Consider the following 18,526-nt stretch of genomic DNA (forward strand, 5'->3'; position numbering starts at 1 on the left):
TTATTTTGACTGATTTATGCATAAATATTTGACACAAAGTCATACAAAGCTATTTTTGTCATCACAATAAGTTATTTGCTTATTATACAAAGCAACAATATAAAAGAACTAATTTTATACACAAATATATTTTTTTCATTTTTGAAAACTAGGAAAAGTGATTGTTAAAAGCTAAAAGACGATATGCTTTCACATAAAACATTGTACAGCAAAAGATGTGTAAGCATTTACCTAACATGAAATGTAAAGTATTGATGACGCACAGAAGTATAATGAAGAAGCGAATTATTGATTTTATGAAGGAGTAATTGATGTTGTTTGATTTAAGGTATAAAGATGATATTTGTACACTGACTTTAGCATATACTGAAAATTAGCAGAGACTGATTGAGGAGGAAAAATGTGTACACACTATGGTTTTTGGGGATGTAGGAAAAAACACGCAGTGGAATTCTTGACATAAAACCAGTTATATACCCGCGGTGGTGGTGCTGCGGTAGCGTCGTCGCCTCACAGTAAGACGCTGTCCGGTTTGATTCTCAGCTAGAGCGTCTTCTGAGTGGAGACATGCATGAATGGGTGTACCTTCGTTGAAGGTTGTGCATTAGGGCTGGTAACCCGGTATGTAAAAATCAACTACCAATCATTAGTGGACCGGAGTTCTGCTGTGGCGACCCCTAACCGGGAAAAGCCGAAAGACACAACAACATATAGGCTTTTACATGCATTACAATAAAGTCTTCAAATGAAGACATAAAATGGCTTTCAGTGTGACAAGTATTATTTCCTTGATGCTACTCAGAAATGTGGTTAGCTCATCTTGAAAAAAATGGAATGCTGTTGTCAGCGATATAGCTCTGAATATGAAAGAAGTTCTCACTATCTCTTAGTTTTGGTTGTCAAAATGTATGGACTATTGATCAGATTACTAATACCAGATAAATCTTCTACAAATCCATTATGAACATTATATAAACACCAATAACCATTTGCGCTGAAACATACTAGTTACTGCTGAATGACTCAGATTCCGAAGTAAAATTAAACATAAAAATGGGAAACTATCCAGTTATATTGTGGGTTAACACAAGTAAGCAGAACATAGACTGTTTGGTGATGAACTGTTAGATGCTTTAAGGAACAAATTTACTTGGGATTTGTGTTTTGAAAGCACACAGAAAAACATGTATTATCAGAAAAGAGAGATGGGACTAGTCAGTACCCTAGACATACATTTATCAGTATAAGAAGCTGCCAGCAATGCATGTACATTCCCATAAAAAGGGAGAGTTCATAGTTATGGTTTCAACAACTGTTCTAGGAAACAGTAGAAAAGTTAAGGCCATGATGAATGCAAGGACAAATGAAAGGATGGTAATAGTGCCCGTGATAAGCAAGGGTTGTATGAAACAAAAATCATACCACAAATGTGCATGTGGTATCCAATAAAGGCAGTGATATTGGTAATGAACTAGCAAAAAATAACTTGCTATGCCTGTCTTAACACAATATGGGTTCAAATGATTAAAAAATGCTGTGTCATTTTAGGCATAAGATACAGAGGCAACATTGTTCAGAATTGTATGAGAATATGTTCCCAAAGATATCATTAAACGAAAAAAACAAAATATTTGATTGGCTAACCAGGTGATCTCTGTCTTTCTATAAAGCAATCTCTGTGAAGTGCTGTCTGAATATCTCTATCTGGAATGTAGTGATAAGGGAGCTAACTCCACAGCTATGAACCTTATACGCAGTGCTTACTAAGCAAGTAGAGAACAGAAGCAGATTGTCAGCCCTTTCTTTAGTGTTGCACACACATGCACCTATGGACAAGTTACATTCACCATTCCAACTACTGCATGGCTTGGGATGTGGGAGGTGTGACAATAGGAGGTGCTGCCAACCATGCCAGGAGAAATAGGGCAGTGGATTTGTAACATAAGTGTACACACCCCTGTTAAAAACTCAGTTTTTTGTGATATAAAAAAATGAGACCAAAATAAATAATTGCAAAAACTTTTCCTACCTTTAATGTGACCTATAACCTGTACAATTCAATTGAAAAACAAACAAATATGTTAGGGGAAATATAAAAAATAAAAAATGTACAATATGCTGGTTGCATAAGTGTGCACACCCTTAAACTAATACTTTGTTGTATATGCACACTCTTAAACTAATACTTTGTTGAAGCACCTTTTGATTTAATTACAGCATTCAGTCTTCTTGGGTACACACCTGCCATCAATTAAAGAGACTTTGATTAACCCCAAATAAAGTTCAGCTGTCCTAGTAGGATTTTCCTGACATTTACTCAGTTGCCTGCTACAGCAAAAGCCTTGGTTCATAGAGGGCTTACAAAGCATCAAAGGGATCTCATTGTTGAAAGGTATCAGTCAGGAAAAGGGTACAAAAAATTTCCACAGCATTGGCTATACCAAGGAACACAGTGAAGACAGTCATCTGTGAAAAGTGGAGAAAATATGGGATAATAGTGACATTGCAAAGAACTGGGCATCCCTCCAAAATTGATGAAAAGGCAAGATTGAAACTGGTCAGGGAGGCTGCTGAGAGACCAGCACTGAAGGAGCTGTAGGAATTTCTGGCAAGTACTTGTTGTGTACTACATATGACAACAATCTCCTGTATTCTCCATATGTCTGGACTATGGGGTAGGGTTGCAAGACAGAAACCTTTTTGTACACAGAAAAACATCCAGGCCCAGCTAAAATTTGCAAAACAATACATCGTCTCCCAAAATCATGTGGGAAAATGTGTTGTGGTCTGATGAGATCAAGGTTGAACTTTTTGGCCACAATTCCAATAGGTGCATTTGGTGCAGAAACAACCCTTCGCATCACCAAAAGAACACCATCCCCACAGTGAAGCATGGTGGTGGTAGTATCATGCTTTGGGGTTGCTTTTCTTCAGCCTCAACTGGGGCTTTAGTTAAGGTGGAGGGAATTATGAACAGTTCCAAATATCAGTCATTTCTGACCGAAAGCCTTCAGGCATCTGCTAGAAAGCTGAAGATGAAGAGGAATTTTACCTTTCAACATGACAATGACCCCAAGCATACATCCAAATCAACAAAAGAGTGGATTCACCAGAAGAAAATTAAAGTTTTGGAATGGCCCAGCTAGAGCCCAGACCTAAATCCAATAGAAAATCTGTGGGGTGACCTGAAGAGGGCTGTGCACAAGAGATGCCCTCATAATCTGACAGATTTGGAGCACCTTTGCAAGGAAGAGTTGGCAAATATTGCCAAGTCAAGATGTGACATGCTATTAGACTCCTACTCAAGGAGAATGAATGCTGTAATTAAATCAAAAGGTGCTTCAACAAAGTATTAGTTTAAGGGTATGCACACACAACAAAGTATTTTTAAGGGTGTGCACTTTTATGCAACCAGCATATTGTACATTTTTTATTTTTTATATTTTCCCCTAACAGATTTGTTTGTTTTTCAATTGAATTGTACAGGTTATAGGTCACATTAAAGGTGGGAAAAGTTTTGAAATTATTTATTGTGATCTCATTTTATTATATCACAAAAACATGGCATTTTAACAGGGTTGTTTAAACTTTTTATGTCCATTGTATGCAAGCTCAGCTAGCTGGAATTTTGTAAATAATTATATGTCATTTGTATATCAAACTTATTTCTACAGATGCTTATGCTGAAAACGTGTTTGTGAGGTTTGCTTGTATTAAAATGTATCAACAGTGTGCCCTGCTGGAAGGAAAAGAAATGTACATGTATTATTGCAACTGAATAAATGTATACACTGTAACAGCATATACTGAAAGTGAAGAGGTTAATCTTAATCCACTTGACTTTGCAAAATATATCCGAAATTAAATTACTTCATGGGTTAAACAATAAGGATGTGATCCCACAGTTTGGAATGGAGCCAGAGATGCAATGTCTGTACTAGAGAATAGGTTGTAGCTCCTGTAGGAAGAGTGGAATTGTTTTATGGTTTTATGACTTCCAGCAGCTGTTCCACATCTGAGCAAAGCTCTGTCTGTGTGTATTGTAACACATATGTGCTAAACCCTGGTAGCTTCTAGTGATGAAGAATAGTGGGGGAACATTAAAATGATCAGATGTATGTGATGCCTTTCTGTACAGAAATAACAATTTAATGTTAGAGGAGACTGAAGTCTCAGCAGTATTCTGTCTTGGGTCTGACAGCAAATACTACTCACCCATCTTGCCTTGTCCTATTCAGTAAGTAGGAACAGTAATTAATTTAGTCAATCAGTAGTAGATAGTGAGACTAGCTAAATACTCTTTTTCTATTACTGTGTGAAACTTTCCATCAGTATTATTTTTAATATTCTCTGTGACTGAAACTCTGGTGTATACTGTAAATAGATATTTCATATATTTTTTTTTTATTATTTATTAAATACATTTAAAATTCATGCCTCTGCTACTTCTGCTTACCTGCAGATTCAGCCTTGTTTGTTTTCACAATGTATGATGAAGCAGTTCTTCAAAGACATCATCCAATAAGGTAACCTAGGAAACTCAATATTTTATCACAAAGCCTCACAATGCCTATCTTTGAACCTGTTGCTTCAACAGACATCAAATCTTTATCCCGGGGGCAGTCTTCCTTGTAGTCATCATTTTTACAAGACGCATCTCTGAGTTACAGGTCCTAATGTGTAATGAATCCTTCTTCAGATTCCACCCAGAGTTTCTTTGAGAACTGACCCCACCTTCAAATCTAAGATAGTAACTAAGCACTACCTGAGTCAATCAGTCCAACTCCCTGTTGTGGATGTACAGAAATAGCTCAGGTTGTACTTGGATAACACAAACATTTCAGAAAGCCTGATCAACTCTCTGTGGCCTTTGCTGCTGATAAATTGGTCAAACCAATAAGTAAACAAACTACCTTTAAGTGAATTTCAAACTCTATCACCTTTTGCTACAAGCATTATGGTAAAATGGTACCTGAACACATTAGAATTCATTCCGATGGGGTCACAGCTACATTGGCTGCCTTTGTCAAGGGGGTGTCTGCCAAAGCTAATTTGGAGGCAGCTGCCTGGTCCAGAGTCCAAACATTTTCTAAGCACCTACAACTTGTTTTCTACCTCTAGAGTCAGATCTGAGTTTGCCTCTGCAGTTTTCCTATCCTCTGCTTGATATCTGTTCTCCACCTTTCCTATAGCTTTGGTAATCATCCCAAGTGGTTATAACTGCAACAGTGAAACACTATGAACATAATTCAGTTGTGTTTGCTTACTATAAATGTACATGTTCAAATGTCATCACTGCTGCAGTATCCTTTCTCTCCCTCCTTACCCTCTGTCATGACTCTCTGTTGGGAGCAGGCTCCCTATATAACTCTACTTAGGATCCCTATATCATTTAGGTCCCCTCTTTAGGTCTTCTGTACAGAAATCCTGCTGGTGACAGTATGTGTGGGTTGTTCTCCTGGCCTAGCATTATGAAAGTTCAGCTTGAGTCCTTTGAGGGCAAGAAAGACCCAAGAAAATGGAATTGGCTAATGACCTTATACTCTAAAATCCTGGCAATGGAGGGAGAAAGGTGGTTTGGTCATTCCTAGCAAGGAAAGCTAAGCCGATATCACCCCCTTTGACACTAAGTAGTTATAGTGCTAAGAGTGCTAAGACCTGTCATCTTTATGGTGAGTAAACATCATGATCTGTTAAGCTGGTTTAGGGACTTGTTGAGGTACATGCTTAATAATGCATTATATAGAATGATGGGTCTAATAAGGAATGAATAAAGTGGTACTATTATTTCTTTGGTCTTTGGAGAGATGCCATGAAAGATAAGCTGGGCAAGATGTTAGGAGGGAAACTAAACTTAACAACTGAAATGAATGTTATTTTGAAACAGCAGTAACAAGGCTAAGCCTGAAAAAATGTTGCTGCTTTTAGCAGATGTAAAACAAAATTTTAGCAAACAAATGGGTGTCTTGAAAGACATAAAGGCAAAAAGTAACCAAGAATAAAATATTAACCCAATTTAAACTCATATATCTTTAAGTTAATATTAATTTATTATACTTTAAACTGGGTTTGCAAGCTGGTCCATTGACCCTTTTCAGCCTTTAACCAAGCATAACAAATGGTAGACACAGTTATGTATGTGATACAGTAATTAGTATGTTAGAAATCAAAGATATACACTTACATATTACAAGTTACACAAATGAGACAGAAAAAAACTAGAAAAATGCTTCATGCTTACCAAATAATATCTAAAAATCAGTGTATATCAAGACTGTATATTCACACTTTGAAGGAGGTATGGGCCTCCTAAAAATTGATTATATAAGTAAATCTGTGATCGTGGAACTGCATACATATCGGCTGACATTGTCAGAGCCAAACATAGTGAAAGTTGTACAACATAAGGAGAGGAATTCTAAGGTGTCATTTCAGCTAAGCTTAGCTGAAGCATTCAGTTGGCAAACGGTAATAGAAATCAAACCACAAATAGGCAAAAATCAGGCAGCAACTGAATATGCCAAAAAACAAAAGAAAAACAATTAGGAGAATGATCATATGAGAAGGAAAGAAGTGTGGAAAAGTTATAAATATAGTGGGAAGTATGGAGAGCTCCTGGAATGACCTCATGTTGATCAGGATTTGATGCAAGAATGGTTAAGTAGAAATCAGTTGGCACCAAAAGATGGTAAATTAATAATGGCAGCACAGGATACGGGATTGTGCATAAGTTGGTTTGCAAACTGAATTGACCATGTGGTAGAAACAGACAAATGTAGGTTTTGTAAAAAAAAAAAAAAAAAGAAGAAGAAAAAATGGAAACAGTCTCACATCTTGTTGCTGGGTGTGATATTCTCATGTTAGAGGGCATTTACACTGAAAGCCACAGTAATGTGGGAAGATTGTTGCACTGGGGATTGTGCAAACACTACAACAAAGAAGTAGCTGAAAGGCATTGGAAACATGAACCATAAAGTATCATAGAAAATAGTGAAATGTACATCACATGGATCATCCATTACCAGCAATTCAAAAAGTGGATGAGAGAATACCAGGTATATTAGTCCATAAAAAAACAAGTAGCATTGAAATTACTACAATTAGTGATTATAGTGTCTGGGACGGCTGCGGTGGTGCAGTGGATAGAGTTGCCACCTCACAGCAAGATGTTCTCCGGTTCGATTCTTGGCTGGCGTGCCTGCTGTGTGGAGTCTGCATATCCTCACTGTGGTCACGTGGGTTTTCTCTGGGTGCTCCGGTTTCCTCCCACATCCCAAAGACATGATGTAGGTGGATTGGACACTCTAAATTGTCCCTAAGCGTGAGTGTGTGCATGTGCCTTCTGTGGAAGTTTGGGCACCGGGCTGGCAACATGACACCGTAAAACTCCACTACCAATCAAGAGCAGACAGGTGATCCACTGTGGCAACCCCTAACCAGGAAAAAGCCAGAAAAAGTGATTACAGTATCTCACGTGCAGAGAGACACAAAGTCATAAAATATCAAGATTTACAGGCAGAAATGAGAGTAATGTAGAAGAAAGATACCCAATCAGTCCCAATAGTAATAGGAGCAATGAGTCTAATAAAAAGGAATTTACAGTCATATTTTGATACACTACTAGTGCATGTAACTCTGTATGAATTGCAAAAGTAGTCAATTCTGTTCACATTGCGGGTGCTGCTAAGAGCACTTTTGGCTAACAAAGACTGAAACAATACTAATTTCATGAACTTTAATCATACCCTGACTTATGAATGGGGTCCTTTCCAGTTACGTTATTAGAAACCCAAAATACTTAGAGAAATTAATATAAATATATATATATATATGTGTGTGTGTGTGTGTGTGTGTGTGTGTGTGTGTGTGTGTGTGTGTGTGTGTGTGTGTGTGTCTGTGTGTGTGTGTGTGTGTGTGTGTGTGTGTATATATCTATCTATATATATATATATATATATCTATATATATATATATATATATATATATATATATATATATATATATATATATATATATATATAAATAAATAAATAAATACATATGAAAATGAACAACATATTGTAAAGTGACATTGCGGAATTACATTACACTGACATTGCCTGGCATTCAGAAAGACTTACTGCAAAAGGGAAGCCTTTATATGGCTATTTTCCCCCCTTACTGTAAGCTTTTATGATTCACAGAAAAGTCTCCATGCTGAGGTTTCCTGCTAGCAGAAGCTTCACTCAGCAAGGAGGTCACTCTTACTGACAGTGTTGCATAGTAATGTGTCGATCCAGAAGAGAAGCTAATGCTAATTAGTAATGTGCTGTCCCCTGCAAATACAGGTGTCTTCCAATTTAGGCTGCAGAGCATTTGTAAATTTTCACTTTTGAAGGAAAAAGTGAATGCCATCAAAAGGTGGCAGTCAGCTATTAACTCCAATGAAATCAGTTGAGGTGTATGTAAGTTCAGTGAAGATGTGGGGTGTGAGGTAATTTAGTGTGTGCATGTGTTTTAAAATGCAGAAAAACACATGGGGTTCCAAAGATCATGAAATAAGTTCCCCAAAGATTATCTGATACAACCTGGTATATATGAATTAAGATTAAAAAAATCCACTCCTTTTACACAAACACTGTGGGTAAAATCAACATGAATATGCAACCAGGTGACAGGTTTTCACTAAGTCTTCACAGTCCGAAAGTTGGAAAGGAGGTCTGAATGGAGAGATGAAAAGTCAGTAGGAGAGTAGTATTGCTGAAATTGAATTCATCCTCAAGTCTTGGTGAATTCCTTCGTGAGGTGGACCCTGTTTTCACAAAATCTCACCAAAGTGACACTGATATATAGACTGTATTTTTATAGCATGTATCATGGACAGAAGTAGGTCAAAAATTAAAAGAGATAGCTGGGTGCACAAGACCCAGGATAAAAAAGTGCCCAATCCTGGTAGGCACACTGGTGCCAGGACTGGAAAAAATGACAGTGTAGAATCCTTAAAATACAGAAACATTCCTACAATGGGACCAGGCCAGACCCAGGGGGAGGATGCCCCCCCCCATTGTAGAAGGAAGTAGTAGTCCACAAAAATCACAAAGAGGAGCTATAAAAATGATAGAGGGGACAACTGAGGATAAGAAACAAATTATGTATTGTTACTATTATGTAAAAAGCCCAGAATTTCCAGATACAAGGTATGCAATACAATTAAGAGAGAAATTGGAGGAAAGAAAAATACTTTCACAAGAAAAACTGTCAGAAGCTTCAAATGAAAATTTGCATTCATTAATACAACAGATCTGTGAAAAACAGTATATAGATCAAGAAGTGTTGATCTGTTTGGAAAAAGAAGCATCTGAGGAAGTGCGAAAATATAAACAACAAAACGTAGAGATACTTGAAAAATATAAAAAAGAAATCTGGACATGGGAGAGAAAGAGAGATTTGGTATGGTGCAATTTTTATGCAAAGGAGAAAGCCAAATTAATCAATATAAAGAAGGCAGCCCCAAAGATATTTGAAGGGAAACACAGGCAAAAGCATCCGGATATGGAAAATTTCACAATAAAATAATATCACAAAGATGGAATGTAGAAAAGAAGATTAGTAAAGTAGAAGTTAAAAAAACAGAAGTTGAAGTTATGGAGTGTCTGCAAAGTGAAGGATTTGGTGTAGAAGGTCTAACACAGACTACATCACAACATGATGGAGTGAATCCCCAAAGTAAGGAGAAACAGGAAGATCAGGAGACATGTGAAGAAATATGGCCATGGGAAAGAAAAATATTTAATATGGTATAATATTTATGCAAAGGAGAAATCAAAACTACCCAATACAAAAGAACAGCACCAAAGATATTTGAAAAGAAATAAAGGGAAAGGAATCTGGACATGGAAAACTTTATAATACAAAAAAATAAGAAGACAGAGGAAAAGTAGAAAAGGAGATTAGTAATGGAGAAGTTAAAGACATAGAAACTGGGGTTATGGAGTACCTGCAAAGTGAAGGATTCAGTGTAGAGAATCGAATGCAGAATGCACGACAACAGGATAGAGCAATGGATATCCAAATTAAGGGAAAACCAGTGGAACAGGAAGCAATAGGGGAAACCAGTGGAATAGGAAGCAATTGGTCAAGTGCCATATCAAGATATTTTGGATTCTTCCACAGGAAACCAGTATAAACATTCACTTGAAGCTAGACAGCAAGGAAAGGAACAGGGAACTGTGGAAACTCTGATGCAGTCAATGTTGAGGAGTGATAGGCCAGTGAGTTCTCATGTGACAGAGCAACAGATGACACAGGATGAAATTGAAGAGAAGGTGCCACAGGAAATGCTATAGAACTTTCTATAGAATGCCTGCAGGAAATGGAAATCAAGGCATGTGCCCTCAGTTCGGAAGAAAATGAGCTAAGAGAAGAGTTGCTTGATTTAATAGACATGGATATATATTAAGATCAATGAGAGATATAGACTGCAGAAGGGCAATAAAACCCAAAAAGTCAGATGTCTGATAAAACAAAGAATGCAATAATTAGGACTGTCCTTAGAGATCCATGTGATATAACAGAAGTAAACAGGATATATTTCTGTGATGCTAAATTAATAACTGATAAAGTTCTACCACAAGAACATAGAGTGGTGAGGGAAAGGAAGGGGAGAAATCGAATACCATCATGGAAGTATCAAACAGAGAAAACTATAAAGCAATTAAGACAAGAAGTGTCACTGTTTAGAAGAGTGTAGAAGAGGGAATAGATCAACAAAAATACTAAGAAAGATAGGTGTGATAAAAGCAATGCACAGTATTAGAACAGACCAGGATCTAATATGCACTATCGCAAATAACGAACTAAAAATTTCAGCACAGGCAGAAAAACTTAGAAGATGCACAGATAAATATAAAGGAAAAGTACAAAATAAGCAATTTATTGATGACCCAAAACATTTTTATAGAAAATTGAGAAACAAGGTAAAACTAATTAAAAGAACACCAAAAAAAGAGGAAAAAGATAGATTTTGGAGAAGTATCTATGAAGATATCCTGTGAAACATAATAAAGATGCTAAATGGACAGAAGAAGTAAAAGAAAAAATAAGAAGTTTAAAGGTGCAGGATATGAAATGGGATGAAGTAACAGCCAAAGAGACTGAAACAAAGTTAAGAAAAGCCTCTAATTGGAAAACCTCAGGCCCAGATGCAGTACCTAACCTTTGGTTAAAAGTATTAACATCTTTGCACAAAGATTTAGCCACGAGTAAGAACTTTTTATATATGCACGCCAAACAGACACCAACCTGGCTAACAACAGGAAAAACAAATCTCCTACTTAAGAGTGAACCTGCAAGCTACCCTAAACTTATAGAGTAATAACTTGCCTTCCGATGACATATAAACAATACACTGGAACTGATGCTGACAGAGTTTATAGTCATTTAGAAGAAGACTCAATTATGGCAGTAGAACAAAGGGCAATAAAAGAAACTTGTATGGAACAAAAGATCATTGGTTGTTAAATAAAGTCATACTGGAGAACTGTAAAAAGGGGAAGAATTTTAAATATGGCATGGATTGGCTATAAAAAGCATTTGATATTTTCCCACATTTATGGATAAAAGAGTGATTAAAAATGTATAAGATACAAGATGCACCCTACAGTGATCGACTACATTATCGTGACCATGAATCAGTGGCAGACCACTTTGCAATTAAGCCATGATAAAGGACAGATTATTATCCCAGGGATAAAAATTCAAAGGGGGATATTCCAGGGTGTCTCTGTCACCATTGCTATTCTTCTTTGCCATTAACCCATTAAGCTGTTTACTTAATAGCTTAGGCCATGGCTACAATTTGGCTCCTAGAAAACAAGTTGGTGTAAAGACTTATCTTCTCTTTGTCCATGATTTAAAACTGTATAGCTCATCGAACTGAAAGCACAGCTGCACATTGTCAAAACCTTTTCAGATGATATAAGAATGTCATTTGGCCTTGATAAGTGTGCAAAAGCAACCTTTAAAGCAGGAAAACTGCAGCACCAGGAAAACATCAGTTTGGAACAAGAAAGTGACATAAAAAACTGGAGCAAGGAGTTTATAAATATTTGGGAACTAAGAAAGGATCAACAATATAACATGAACAAATGCGAATAAAACTTAGTGAGGAATACTTTAGAAGACTTAAATTAATTCTGAAGACAGCATTGACACCTAGGAACAAAATCCAAGCTATAAACCAATTTGCTCTTCCTGTCCTAACTTACAGTTTTGGAGTGATTGACTGGCCGCAAAAAGTGTTGGATAGTTTAGATAGGAAAACAAGAAGGGTGCTTCTTGCTCACCAAATGATTTATAAAAATCAGTGTATACCAAGGTTATATATTTCCCATTCCGTAGGAGGGATGGGCCTCCTTGAAACTGATTACATGTATAGATCTGCAGTTGTGGGACTCCACACATATCCGCTGACCTCGCAAGACCCAAATGTAGTGAAAGTTTTGAAACATGAGAAGAATAAATCTAAGATGACTTCTCTGCTTAATTTATCAGAAGCATATTGGCATCAAGCAGGAATGGAAATCGAATCAGAAGTAGATAAAAATCAGGCAGCAACTGAATGTGCCAAAAAACAAAACAAAGAATATAAGGTGAAGGACCAGATGAGAAGGCAAGAAATATGGAAAAAGCATAAATATAGTTGCAAGTAGAGAAAACTTCTGGAAGAACCTCATGTTGTTCAGGAATGAATGCAGGAATGGTTAAGGAGAGGCAAATTCAAACCAAGAGATGAAAGGTTAATATTGGCAGACCAAGATAGTGGGTTACATATATGCTGATTTACAAAGTCCATTGAACATGTAGGAGAAACAGAGAAATGTAGGTTTTGTAAAAGCAAATTGGAAACAGTCACACACCTTGTTGCTGGTTGTGACATATTAATGGCAGAAGGACTGTAAACTGAAAGGCATAATAATGTGGCAAGACTGTTGCACTGGGGATTGTGCAAACATTATGGTATTAAAGTGGCTGAAAAACACTGGAAACATGAGCCACAAAGCATCATAGAAAATGATGAAGTTTATATCAAATGGGATCACCCATTACCAACAGTTCAAAAGATAGATGCTAGAAAATCAGATATAGTGGTCCAAGAAAAGAAGACAAAAGTAGCATTGATAATTGAAATCACCACACCCAGTGACTACAGTGTCTTGCCTACAGTGATACCCAAAGTCATAAAATATCAGGATCTGCAGGCAGAAATGAGAGCAATGTGGAAGAAAGATATACAGACAGTTCCAATAGTTGTAGGAGCAACGGGTCTTATAAAAAATAATCTATAATTGTATTTATGTGAGTTGCCAGTCCATGTAACCCCATACGAAATGCAGAAGGAGTCATTACTGGGCACATTGCGGGTGCTGCGAAGAGCACTTTTGGCTGACATCAAAGATTGAAACAATACTAATTTCATGAACGTTAATCGTACTTTGAGTTAGCAATGGGCTCCATTCCCATCATAGTATTAGAAACCCAAAGATTTAGAGAAATTAAAAAAGTAAAAAAGTAGTTCTAATATCCATCATGTTATGCGTTCAAATGCAAATCATAGTTATTCAGTAAAATTCTAAAGGCTGCCTCGGAAAAATCCTCAAATGTGTAACAAACAAGCTTGTAAAATACTAGAAGCAGCAAAATTACAGTAAACCATAAGGGCAATACACAGACTGTCTAGAGGTCAACTCCACTATAAGAGTATTCTAAAAATGTAGCAACAAATATTGTTAAACTTCCAGAGACTTCAAAAAAAAAAAATGTAAAAAAGCAGCAAAGTTCCAATGTCCCTTCTGTGCTAAATGAAAGACTATGCAGAGGCCAATATTCACTGATAACACACAGCAGAGTGGAAAGCGATGAAGTGCAGGAAGGAGTTGATTCAGACATGCGTGTAGCATAGCAGTGTTAGGATAAAAACAGCATGGTATGCAAGGAATGGAATTGGCTGTATAATGATATGGGAATGAGGTTCCATATGCAAGTGAAGGACGGAAGATATGCAAATTACTTAAGCAGACATGGACAAGTGATACAGAAATGTGGAAAGTAGGTGTGCTGCACCACAGTCATCAGCTATTCTTGGTGTAGACTTCAACAAAACTAAAAAACATCTCTTTGGCTTCCTGCTTAAATACCTTTGAATCTTGGTCACATGACACAATGTTAGTTTTAATAAAGGAAATTTTACAGGATATTCCTTCAGTGCTGGAGCCATAAGTGTTCCATTTTATCTTCTGCACAGAGATTGGCTTTACAACATTGTCCATTTCAATGAGACAGTAAGAGTTGCAAACATGTTGTCTTCAAGGCTTTACCTGGCCCACAAGGTATCTTATATGTCAACAGGATGGACTTCCTGTCCCTCAACTGACTTATGGTTTGCAAAACCCAGGGAATCATCCATCAGTGCACCACTGAAGAAGTTCTCTTGATTGGGTGCATATTTGTCTGGTACCAGTGTCTCATTCATTGTGATTTTCCACAGGGATAAGTACTTAGTAGATGTACATTTTGGGGTTACCTATTACAACAGCGAAACCGCAATTGCGTAAATACGGAAATGTTGACACATATTGAGCAAACCATGAAAACACCGGACGTCCTGAAGTGTGAAATTCGAAATGTCGAATCTTCATAGTTGGCCCTTCTCAGGTATAGCTCCTTAAGGTAAGTGTTCAATAGTTACGGACCTTAGGGTTATGTTGCGGGTTAAGGTAAGTGCATGCATAGTAATATATGTAAGCTTTAGTTTAGGGTTAGAAGTAGGGTTTTGTTAAGTGTATGTATGTGGATTATTTATTTTGTTTGGGTATAGCTACTTAACGTAGTTGTGCAATAGTTATGGACCTTAGGGTTAGGTTGCGGGTTAAGGTAAGTGCATACATAGTAATATATGTGAGCTTTAGTTTAGGGTTAGAAGTAGGGTTTTGTTAAGTGTATGTATGTAGATTATTTATTTTGTTTGGGTAGGTAGTACGTAGCGGGCAGTGGGGTTGGCCAACTATGGTGATTCGACATTTTGAATTTCGTGGTTCAGGCTGTTTGGTGTTTTCGCGGTTCGCTCAATATGTGTTGACGTTTCCATATTAGCATATGTGAGGTTTCGTGGTTATGATATAGTCCCACATTTTGGTAGGAACATAGCCAAGTATATACAGTTACCATACAGTCTGGTATCAGACCATATATAGTGGTGTCACAGTTATGTTGCAGGGGATGGTAGGTATGGAACCATAGATGTTCTTCATGTTTCACTGTTGCAGTCATTACATTTGGGTTATCTGCTTGCAGGTAGCCCTCAGTCAGCCTGATTAACAAAGTCTTGGGTCCTGCATTGGTTGTTGTCCCTTCTTCCATGATGTCAGGTCATCAGGGGTATAAAACATGCAGCGATGCCATTACATCAGTCTTTCTTGCCGTGCAGTGCCCGAAGCAGAAGCAGTTTGTAAGTGCCGGTCGGCCGACTCCTGAAATTTTCGTTTTCGAGTTTCAGAACCAAAGTCTTTAACTAAAGCTAAGTACCCCATTGGGGAAACTTTTTCTTGCTCCTTACCGATGTCAGTAAAAGTTAATAATTGCATTACTTGTGGAAAGCAAATACATCATAAAGATTTTCATTCGTACTGTATTCCTTGCCTAGGCCTTGACCACGACGTACCTTGCTGTCAGTTTTGTGCTTTATTTAATCAGCGCACTATCTGTCATCGGTATATTTTCACCTCTAAATATTTCGGTTCTCGGTTTAATTATCCAGAAATGTCATTGGTTAGCCATCCAACTACCAGGATTCCGACAAAACACAAAGATAAGGACAGAGACAGGCCACCGAGGTCCAAAACTACTGACAACGCTTCTCCTAAGCCAGTTGCCAGTTCGCTGGTACTCAGTGAGGTGCTTTTGCAGCCCCTGATACCCACTACTTCTGATTCGCAGGTCTCTACTAAGACCCATTCAGAGTCCGGTATGCCGTGAGATGCTTCAGCTATGGAACCCATGGATGTCAATACCTTGGATGGGTCTGAAGGCGCTGTGCAGGCACTGGCTTCTGAGGGTGTATTCAGGCCTACAGACTTGCATATTAAACCGACACCTCCTTCTTTACTTAGGCCTAAATCTCGATCCATGTCTAAAAAAAATGACGCAATCTTTGCCTAAACATGTTAAAGCTAAATTGTTGGATGCCCCTTTAAATCAGGACCGCCTGTTTGGCAACAAAGCTGAGGAAGTTCTTAAAAAGATGGAAGATAAAGCTAAATCTATGCAAACTGTTAAAGATTTTTTACAAGTTCAGCCTCCTAGATTTAGTAGGCACTGGCCGTCTAAGAATTGGTCCTTTCCAGCCCCTTCCAGATCTTCTCAAGCCAAACCCAGACACATCAAAAACACCAGGTTTCCGTCCCAGGGGACTCACAGAACTAAGCAGTGGGCGGCCTCCACTTCCAAATCTGGGAATAATAAGACTCCCCCCTATGGTAAACTGTCTCAATGACTTCCTTTTAAAATTTCCAAGCACTTATCAACTGACTGCCCCTTTGGGGGGAAAGATTGCTCTTCATGCAAAGAATTGGGAACTCATTACCCAGGACAAATGGGTTATAAATATAGTGTCCCAGGGATACAGATTTCACTTCCACACGTTGCCAACACCAAGTGGGTGGCTGGACCTACCCCCAAATCAGTGGGCAGAGGCCCAAAAACAAGTACTTTCTCTCTTAAGCATTGGGGCTATTCAACTGGTACCAGAAGAGGAAAAGGGACAAGGTTTCTACTCGAGACTTTTCCTGGTACCCAGAAAAGACAATTCATGGCATCCTATCCTGGACATGTCTACTCTAAACACCTTTTTGGAGATTCAAAAATTCAAGATGCTGACTATTCACCAATTATTTCCTATGCTAGGCATAGATACCTGGTTGGCAACACTAGATTTAAAATAAGCATACCTGCACATTCCAATCAGGGAATCTAGCAGAAGATACCTATGCTTCAAAGCAGGCTACATGCACTATCAGTTTTCTGCACTGCCCCTTGGCTTATCCACTGTGCCCAGGGTATTCACAAAGCACCTAGCTCCAGTTATTGCACTTTGCAGGCAAAGAAATATTCAAATATACCCATACCTGGACGATTGTCTAATTCAGGCAGAAAGCCAGGACATACTTTTGAATCATCTGGCCTTTGTAAAAAGGGTTCTAACTTGTCTGGGGTACACCATAAATGAAAAGAAATCACACCTGGTACCCTGTCAACAAATTATATTCCTGTGAGCAAGCTTGAATACAACTTCCCAGATGGCTTACCTCACGCCAGAAAAGCAAATTCATTTGACGACCTACTTCAAACAAGTAGCCACAAAAACCCTGCTATTTGCAAGACAAATACTGCAAGCCTTGGGGTTCATGGCCTCCTGCATTCTTCTAATTCCATATGCAAGACTGCATATGAGGAAACTACAGTGGTATCTAAAAAGCCTATGGTGTCAACATTCTCAAAACCTAGAAACAATGATTCCTATCATACCTTGCCTACGCCTAGAGTTCCTTTGGCGGGCAGTGGCCTGCCACCAAAACAAGGGACTACCTTTCACACCACCCCCTGCCACCCAAACCCTAACAACAGATGCATCAGACTATGCATGGGGGGCTCACGTGGCAGGGAATTTCATTCAGGGCAAATGGAACCCAAGTCAAATGCACTTGCATATCAATCAAAAAAAATGTTAGCTGTACAGAATGCTCTGACAGCCTTCAAGGACCACATTCTTCCAGGACAACTAATGGTAAAGACGGACAACACCACTGTTATGTGGTACATAAACAAGCAGGGAGGTACACATTCTTACCTCCTCTGCGGACTAGCCATGGCATTGTGGAACACAGCCTTGAGGTACCAAGTGCACCTACAAGCTCAATTCCTGCCAGTAAAATTAAATACACTGGCAGATGAACTAAGCAGAAACCTCATGGACCCACACGAGTGGAAACTGGAACAAAGGATTTTCAACATGTTGACAAGCAAATGGGGGAGCCCAGATATAGACCTGTTTGCCTCTCCCCAGAACTACCAATTGGGCAAATTTTGCACAAGGACTCCCCACAAACAAGCCTGGAAAGTGGATGCTCTGTCCTTCAGCTGGAAAAACCTATCAGTCTATGCCTTCCCCCCTCTGCCTCTGCTCTCCAAAGTACTACTAAAAATCAAACAGGACAAACCAAGGATTCAACTCCTTCCCTGCTGTCTCAGCAGGAGACCCAGATTCTGCACCCACAGCTTCCAACATTGAACCTTGCAGCCTGGCTAATTACTTAATCTCTCCTTTACCATCCCTCAGCAAACCTGTGATGGATATCATTTTAGAGGCAAAGAGGTCTAGTACTAGAAAATCTTATGCTGAAAAATGAAAAAGATTCTGTGCCTGGAACCAATTGCAAGGTATGAGCACAGCAGCGCCCAATTTACCTCAGATTTTACAATACTTACCTGAGAT

This window comes from Protopterus annectens, chromosome 8.part0, assembly GCF_019279795.1.
Source record: "Protopterus annectens isolate FY-2018-M chromosome 8.part0, PAN1.0, whole genome shotgun sequence".
Classification (NCBI taxonomy): Eukaryota; Metazoa; Chordata; order Ceratodontiformes; family Protopteridae; genus Protopterus; species Protopterus annectens.